Raw genomic sequence first — 9,385 nt, forward strand, 5'->3', positions numbered from 1 at the left:
CAGGGATAGAGGGAGGTAGTGACAGTGAGCTCAGTGAATGAAAGAAATGCAAGCACTGGTATCCTCAGAGGATACAGAGGGGCAGGCATGGATAAAAATTCTATTATGATGGTGGCTAGGGTTTGGGTAGTGTGCTGGCATGAAAGCTACGATCATACTGGAACATACAGAATTGTACCCATAGGACTGCTAGAGGAAGGTGGTGTGTGTGTGTGTGTGTGTGTGTGTGTGTGTGTGTATGTGTGTGTGTGTTCTCCATGAGCTTTGTGTGAATACATGAGCAGACATCGGTAGGGACAGGTACACTAGCAGAGGATGTATTGCTGTGGCCCAGGTAATGTCTTTGGGCAAATGTGGCTCTAATAGGTAGATTTAATCCATGTGTCTCCTTCTCCCTTTTAACTCCAAGTGTGCAATAAGATCTCAATCATTCATGTCATTGTGTCAAGGAACTTTTCAATATTTACTTGGGTCACTGAAATTGTGAGAAATGATTTGTGTCTTTTCTGCAGAGGGAGTTTGAAAACGAACATTTGTTTTCATTAATATATTTATTTATTCATTTTACATCCAGATATCAGCTCCTCCTCTCCTTCAATCCCCCATCCCCACAGCTCTTTCCCCCATTCTTTTCCCTCCTTTTCCTTTAAGAAGAGGGAGGCCCCTTCTTAGTACCCTCCTCCCAGTATGTCCTCACTGCAGGACTAAGCTTATCCTCTCTCACTGAGGCCAGACAAAGCAGCCTCATTAGGGAAATGGGATCCTCAGGCAGACAACATATTTAGGGATAGCCCACACTCCAGTTATTAGGGGACCCACATGAAGACCAGGCTACACATCTGCTTCATATGTCTGCAGTGGTAGGAGTAGGTATAGTCCATGCTTGCTCTTTGGTTGGTAGCTCAGTCTCTGGGAGTCCCCAGGGGTCTGGATTAGTTGACTCTGTTGGTCTTTCTGTGGAGTTGCTCTCTTCTTCAAGTTTCTCAATCCTTTTCCCAACTCTTCCACAGACCTCCTTAAGCTCCATCTAATGTGTTTGCTGTGATGCCATCTGCTTTTCTGTGCTTAGAAACATGTCTGAATGAAGCCTTCTTTGGTGTGAGTTCTTGAGTAATTATGGTTAACAGAGGACCCTGATGCTCAACAGTATATACACCATGCCACTGACATTGTGGGTTTCTTTGTTACTACAGAGGAAGGTGTCCAGATTGTTACTTTATTCACATGTTAGTATACTAACTAGCTCTCAAGCCTTTTATCTTTCAAACAATTTGATACTATTGATATAATGTTTCTTTATCTTTTCACCATTTACAGCAATGCTGCAGCAGCTGACACATTTCAATTCTATTGATAGAATTAAGGATTATCATTGTGGCATCCACATATTTTATACCCTGATCCAGACCACTGCTCTTCTGGCATTCATTAGTGAGTGACACACATGGCCAGCCTGTTCATAGGTATAGTTCAGGGATATTGTTATGGTTTCAGAATTTGCCCCTGAACTTGCCTCTTGCCTATCATTCAGAGCACCAGCAAAGCTGAGTAAAATAAAAGTATATGGGAAGTTTGCATAGCTATGTTCTATTTTGTTAACTAATGGTGAATTGTAGTTTCTATTTAAAAATATTTTCAAGGCTTGAAAGATGTCATTCTTAATTTAAGAAAAACCTCAATGATCTCCATTCTCAGTATGGGTATGTTTACATATATGTACTGTAAATTACATATAGAATGTACATGCATCTATGTGTATATGTTTATGTACACATATATAAAAATATCTATTCTAAGAGAGTCAAACTAGTTCTTCCCTGCCAGCTGCTTGCCTATGTCTCATCCACTTACTAAGTTAGGGGAGAACAGACTGTGTATTTAAAGTGTTGGCCCATTCCTTGGCAACCTGAGTTTCAGGGTTTAAATGGTGCATGAGCGACTGCAAGGATGAGAAGAGTTAATTGCCCGCTTTATTTTGTTGGGAGAGGCAGCTTCCATTTCACATTGATTTTCTGCATTCTTCGTGCCAATTTGTGACAGCTTGTTTCTCAGCTCCACATTTGTTTAAAGTTCTCTAACAGACTGATTCTATTTTTTTCTGTGCTGTTTTTTCTTCTGCTTTTTTCTTTTCTGTTTCTTTCTTTAAAAAAAAAATACCTTAGGCTAACATGGCATTGCACGTGACTGGGAACCCAGATAAGAATTCCTCTCTAGAAAGCATGATTGGCAGTTCCCCCTGTCATGCAGATGTGAGATGAGGAAAGCTAATTTTCCCATAGACTTTCTAGTTTCTATTACGATCTGTCATTTTGCACTGGTGCTCATTACATCCCTCTTCTTGCCAGATGGAAATCTGCCTACTCACTGGGTGTCTATTTTCTGCCACTCATGGATCATGACAATGTCAGACAATATGTCAGAAAACTCCCTTCAATATCCCTTTTTGCACTGGTTAGATGGTGACACTACATGAAATGCTTGGTATTGACAGGTAACTGTCTTCAAATAGTATGTGAGCAAAGGCAAGATTGGGAAGTCTAGTGTACTCAAGAAAAAAATGTCCGTTTTATGAGAAGGGATACATAAGGCTAGCACCTTAGAGCAGTAGCTGTCAACTGAAACTAAACTGTCCATTACCCACATGGATAATGCTGGTATACACCCAACTAACATGAGACTGTCCTAATCTTTTGGGAATGACTAGCTAGATCAGGAAACCAGGCCTCCTGTAAAGCAGTGGTTATTACAGTTCTGGATGAGGCTCGCCAATGTCACCTGAGACTACATTAGAAGTCTACCCTCAGGTCTCACCCCATTCTTAATGAATCAGAACTCTTGGGGGTTAGTCCAGCAACCTGCATTTTATAAAAATCCTTTAGATGAGCCTGGCAGCTAAAGTTAGAGAACTATCTATGGTATAGATATAAAGCAGCATTTACAGAATGGGTACGCTCATAGGAATGTTGTCTGGTGGCAAGACATTTATTTTAGAATCTATTTTTTGTTTATGTATGTATTATAGAGGCATAATTTCTGTGACTGATATATTAAACAAATAGTTTATGTAATCAATCAAAGCACAAAGTTTTCTGGAATTCTTTCTTTTAGATGTATTCATTGAATGAAGTCTTATGAAGCTCAAAGAATTGTTAGGGGCTCTCCCTGGGCCTTCCTGCATAGTTGATGCCCTGTGGACAAGTTAAGGGCAAACAGATATCACATGGCTAAGACTTCTCTTTAGCATCAGCTGAAGACAGACTCTATAGTGACCTTTCTTATGCCTCCTTCCTCATGAACACTCTAGCTTCCACTCACATTCCCTACCTATAACCTTTTGTCTTGTGAATACCCTCTGTGATAATCTCTCTGTTTGAGTTCCACCCTCCTCCCAGAATAGTCTTCTTGGGCAGAATTCAAGCAGTTACAACTGACTCTTTCTTCACAACATGACACTAATCTGAACCATAGGAAACCATCAAACGTTTTTGCATAACAGCTGTGGTCAAACATCAATGAAGCAGCCATTGTTAAGGCTTTGCTTTCAAAGGTATCTGGCTGTCATCCCTTCCCTTGGTATCTCAAGTGTGGACAAATGTTGGTCCATAGAACAGCTGTGTCCTGATGCCTGTTTTGATGAACTAAGTTTCACTGAAGTACAGTCATACCCATGAGGTTATATATGACGTGTGGTGGATTTTAAATGATGCTGCACAGAAAACTTCATGAGCTAGAATACCTAAAGTATTCATATATGACTTCTTGTAGGAAGGATCTCCTTAGATTTCAAGGATATGGGGAATGAGTATAGAGGGGTAAGGGTACACAAATAAAGTAAGAAAGAAGGAAAACTAGAAGTCAGACCTCAGTCTTTTTTGCCTCTAAACTCCAGTGATATATGTATCTTTCTCAGGTGTGTGTGTGTGTGTGTGTGTGTGTGTGTGTGTGTGTGTGTGTATGTATGTGTGTTTTCTTTTGATACCCTAGATACTCATGCGTTAACGTAAGGAAGTAGCCGCATGGCTGTTGCTTTGTCCAGGAAATTCCTGTATAGTTTCTCTTCTTAGGTTCTGGCGTTCACACCTTAATCATTCTAATCTAAGAAAGGTACTCATGAGCCAGCCACATAGTTTAAAAACATTGGTCTACTGCCTCATTTTGATGTCCAATATTTATTCCTTAACATCAGTTAAAACTAACAACATACACCCAGGGACATTTGTGTTTAGATAGTTAAATGGACCTCAAATGATCTCCTGACTCTTGCTTTGGTGACTAGGGCAACCACTGATGGGTTACATTAAAACTTCACTGAGTATTATTTTTATTTTATGATAACTGAAAGTCATAGGCTTGGCCTAATGAGAGCTTTGCAAGATTGTCCAAAGTGACTGCCACAATAGCAAGATGTCAATCACTTGTGAAGCCTATGTGATGTCTTCTGATCGCATTCAAGGTATAGTGCTGCAAATCAAAAATTCCAAGCACTGCTCTTTTTCCAAACCGGCTTAAGCTAGGCTTCTCGATGATCAATATTCCAATGTTAGCATAGGCACGTGCATTTAAACATGTGCCTGTGTGCATGTGCATGCACGCTAGAAAACACACACCCACACCCACACTTCAGACATTGAAATTATCAAAGCAGTATAGTTTGTATATATAATATACAAACTTATGGGAAGAAAGGCTACATTTGTTGTATGACTTGAAATGGAACCACCGTCGTGAAAGTATCAATGAGATTTAACTCAGCTTTGATTTCTCAATACCAGCTGGATACTCTGCTAATTTATTATTTTTAAGATGGTGCAATGCTGTATTCCTTACCAGTCTTCATGTTTGCTGGTGAGATACTAGTGGCCTTTCAAGTAGCAAAGACAAAAGACTGCTTAAAATTGGAAGGATTGTATACACTTTAGTATGCTTTACTATAGCTTGTTTCCTCTGGACTCTTCTGTTTACACCCAGTCCTGTGTATTTCAGGTCAACACGATTCTGAGCACATGCTAATTTACATAGTTGTAGTACAAGGAAGACTGTTAGGAAAAAGTGTGAGTTTTTCTTAGTTGCTAATTCCCCACTAAGTCTTCCAGCATGAACTTGAGCAATATTGGTTATCTCCTAGCCTTGAGTTGTTTTAAAAAAAAAAAAAATTATTCACAAGCTTTGAAGCTTGGCTAAATGTAAAAATGCTGCCTTCTATAAAAAAGCCTAAAAATAGTTGTACAAATAAGTTCCTGTTATAAATACTTCTTAATGTATCACACACACTCACACATTCACACAGAGCCATATTTATTTAAATTCATTCCAGAGGGAGAGTACCACAGATTTCCCTGTATTGGTTATGCATTTGTAATTCTTTTTTAGAATATTTTTATTTCCTCAAGATTTAGGATATTTCTGCACATGTGGACAACTGCGTTTTTATTGTTTTCTCTCAGCATTGCCTCTCATTTACATATCATTCCTTTTAATACCTTTATTCCAATAGAATAAAAGTAGGATTTTTCATTGGCTCTTATGTTCACCATCTCCCAGGCTGTTCTATACAGGCCAGAAAAAGTGGAAGCATTTTTACTAATTAGAGGAGCGGAGTGCTGATAGGTGATCTCTGGGTAAGATGAGTGTCTATGAAGCAAGATTCTTGATGCTGGGAGGAATCTATACATAACATGATGTGAGAGTTGTACACTAAGCCTTTGGGACACTCATGACCTAGATGGATTGTTTTATCCAGGTTACTTAACATGAAAGAAAATCACATAAAATGGTTTGCTCCCAAGCTATCTAGGCCATTTCTATCTCCTTCATTCTCTAAAATAAAAAGCACTCCACCCTTAATAATGAGGCTCTTTGGTCTAGAATTTTTTTTTATCAGTTTCTTAGTGCCGAACCACATTGCTGTTTTTCTTTTTACAGGCAGTAATGAGCCTTCTCTGGCTTTGAAAATTTGTTCTTCCTGTTCATTTACTAATAACATTACTTTCCCATGAACAAAGTAGTTATGATTTATTTATTTACAGCAGCAATATCAATCACAAATGTATTTTTGAAGTACAACCATTAAATAGATAATAAAAACATACAAACATATCCTTCATTCTAGCAATCGTATTGCAATGTTAAGGCATAAATCATCAATACTAATACAGTCTCCTAAATACATTCATTGTAGACATCTCTAGTGTGCTTGCTAAATTAGCAGAATCAGTATCATTTCATACATAAATACAAACGTCTTGTGAACATGACGAAGCGATGCTCACGGTACCCTCTCATCCTCCAGCGTTTTTCTGGGAGCAAGTCAGAACTAACATTCAGTGTTTCCTAAGTTTCAACATGCAAAAAGAAAATCTAATATCAATCTTCTCAGGTAGAGAAAAGAGGTAAGGAACTTATGATGCTACCACCTCTTATTTTGAGAATCCACAAATTAGAATCAACATCTTCAATTGCTTCAGATTTTCCCCTAATTTTCCCACATTTTCCATATTAGCATGGTCTTAAGTAAAATAAAGACACAGCAATGTGCTCAGTGTCTTCATTTAGTATTTTTATATTCAAAACACATTGTTTTCTGTACACAGTACAAATTAATTCATTATTTGTAACCACATGAGTTTCTCCTCTGGGAAAGGTTGGAATACTTTGTGTTGACTCAATCAGGAGAGAATTCTTGTGGATAAGATGTTCGCTGGAGAGAAGGTTTTGCAGTAAAAGGGAAAGCATTTACGAGATTTTCTGCCAGATGCTCACACACATACCTGAGTTGGACAGGTATAATAAATCTATTGTTCTGTGACAAGAAAGGGTTCCAGAGCCTGCATGGGGAGAAGCTGCACAGTGTGAACAGAACTTCAGCCAGACCCTCTTACTGAGGGCAAAGCCTCAGGAACCTTCTCACCATGTAAACCCTCGGGCTACAGATCACAATTTGATTACCAAACACAGTATTCGATGAACAGAGGTGTAGAATATGAATCATGGTAAATGATAAGAGGACACTGAGTCTTTCATGTATAAAGATGTTTAGGAGTCACTGTGTACCATTGATATTCGGCTCCTGGCAGATCACATTGCTACTTGTATGGATAGGTACACTCTAAGAAAAATAGACAAGCAAATAACAAACATCAAGGAAAAAAATATATACATACATATATTCCTATGAAGAAAACAAGGAAGACTGTAATTAATCTGTGCACACCTGTCATATGCAAGGCCCTGAGTTTGATCCTAGTGTTGAACAAAATAGAGAAACTCACAATAGTAATTAGGTTGAAACTGTAAGTCAAACAATCAGAATAGACTTTTCTAAAGAGAAGACATAGAGGGAAGACCCCAGAGAGCATTAAAAACAGCCACTGATGTCAAAGCTACAGAGGGACAATTCTAGTCAGAGGAGTAACTAGTGGCCCGGAGATGAGGAAAAGTTCCATGTGTTTGAAAGTGCAGAAGAGTTTCAGATCCTTCAGCCTATCTACCTACCCACTTACTGACCCATTAATCCACCTACCTACTCTGGCAGTCACCCACATGCTCATCCATAGGGAATAAATGAAGTTTTGAGAAAAACTTGGCATGGGCTTGACGGTATCAACACCTCAGTGCCCCAGACCCATGTGAATGGCCAACCTTCTAAAGGTGAGTCTCAGAGATGGCAAAGCCTTCCTCACATCCAAGTATAAATGTTGACAGCATATACAGAAAATGTCTTTAGCTTTCTTTTCAGATGTCTCCATCCAGAGACTTCTCTCCTACAGAGATTAGTTAGATCTGCCTTCTTGTTTGAGTATATATAATAACCAGCCACCTTGTTTAGATATCTATCTGTATGTAGTAGCCAGTCTTCTTGTTCAGCCATATGCACTAACCCTGGCTTTGCTGTTCAACTATGCATAATAAGCACTTTGAGCATCTGGGTTGCTATGGATTCTCCATCATAGAGCCCAATAGATCTGATTCTAGCTTTCGGTGTGTCTATGTTTACCCTTTCTCCAATCCCTCTCTACCATAGTTAGGCAAATCCCTGGAACTGAATAAAGACTTGAAACTATCTTTCCATTCAGTCCATTCATTGATTGACTTGTGGCTATTTACTAAATAAGAATTTCTGGTACTCGTAGTGACCTGATTTTTCTTTACCATTTCTTCTAAGACTTTGCTAGTACAGACAAATTCTCTCTGATTCTGCTATTCTGAGTCTGTACCCTCCCTATGCCTTCCTTTGTGACATAGGACTGCTGAAGGTCATTTTCATTGTTAGCAGGCTTTGGATTTGAGGGGTTCGTTTGTTTGTTATTTATTCTTTTCTTACAGGATTTGAAATGCATTAACTCGTCACCACCCCACCAAAATAATAAATAAGCAAGATGAGGTGGTGAACATATTATTTAACCTGATATTAACATATTATTTAACCTATTCTGCATATGTTAAAACATCAACATTGTACCCATAAATATATAAAGTTATCATTTCTCTCTTTAAACTATAGATTTTTTTTTTAAAGGCAGGCCATATACAGAACACTTTCCCCAAGGAATAAAAGTCTTCAACACTTCATAGTATAAAATCATTGCCAGTCAAATGTGAATATCAAAGATGTTGGAAAAATCTTGGGGAAGTGAAATAAATTATTTAACATAATCCAGCCATTATGTAACATAAGGGGTGTGGGTGTATGCCATCCTAGAGCTAGGTATCTCTGATGGACAATCTTCCAGCAACACAGAAAAAGTCCAAAGAAAGAAAGAGGTGAATTCTTTCATCTTCACTTTTTGGAAGAGTGGGTCAAATTGGCACCCTAGCCAAGATCCTTTGGCATGTGTGAAGTTCAGTGTTGTTAGTTTCTTTATGCCAAGTGAGTCCTGGCATTGCTGACTACTTACTGGCTTTAGAATAAATGTTTATGAACCTATTGATCATCTCACAATAACATCTGCACCAGAAAGATGACTCCATGGTTCCTATTTCACATTTCCCCTTAGGTGGCCAGGTGAATAATGACTGGTTTTTTTGCATGAAGACATAAAGAATGGAAGTGTGAATTTTATGCCATAGGCAGACATGACTTTCTGCTCTGTGTCCAGAGAAGCCAAATGGATAACAACAAATGGGTAACAGGAGATAATAGCTTAATGATAAGATAGATTATAAACCTTGGAGGCAGACCAATGCAGGTTATATTCTTTTTTTTTTTATTACGTATTTTCCTCAATTACATTTCCAATGCTATCCCAAAAGTCCCCCATACGCCCCACCACTTCCCTACCCACCCATTCCCATTCTTTTGGCCCTGGCATTCCCCTGTATTGGAGCATATAAAGTTTGCAAGTCCAATGGGCCTCTCTTTCCAGTGATGGCCGACTAGGCCATCTTT

The 9,385-nt window shown here is 38.7% G+C and overlaps 1 protein-coding gene across 1 annotated transcript in view; it reads left to right on the forward strand.

Annotated features, from left to right (window-relative positions):
• The window catches only part of Kctd16 (potassium channel tetramerization domain containing 16), a 267,120-nt gene that overhangs the window by 195,164 nt on the left and 62,571 nt on the right, over nucleotides 1-9,385 (forward strand). The gene's annotated exons all lie outside the window — the stretch shown is intronic.

Source organism: Mus caroli, chromosome 18, assembly GCF_900094665.2.
Source record: "Mus caroli chromosome 18, CAROLI_EIJ_v1.1, whole genome shotgun sequence".
NCBI classification, from domain to species: domain Eukaryota; kingdom Metazoa; phylum Chordata; class Mammalia; order Rodentia; family Muridae; genus Mus; species Mus caroli.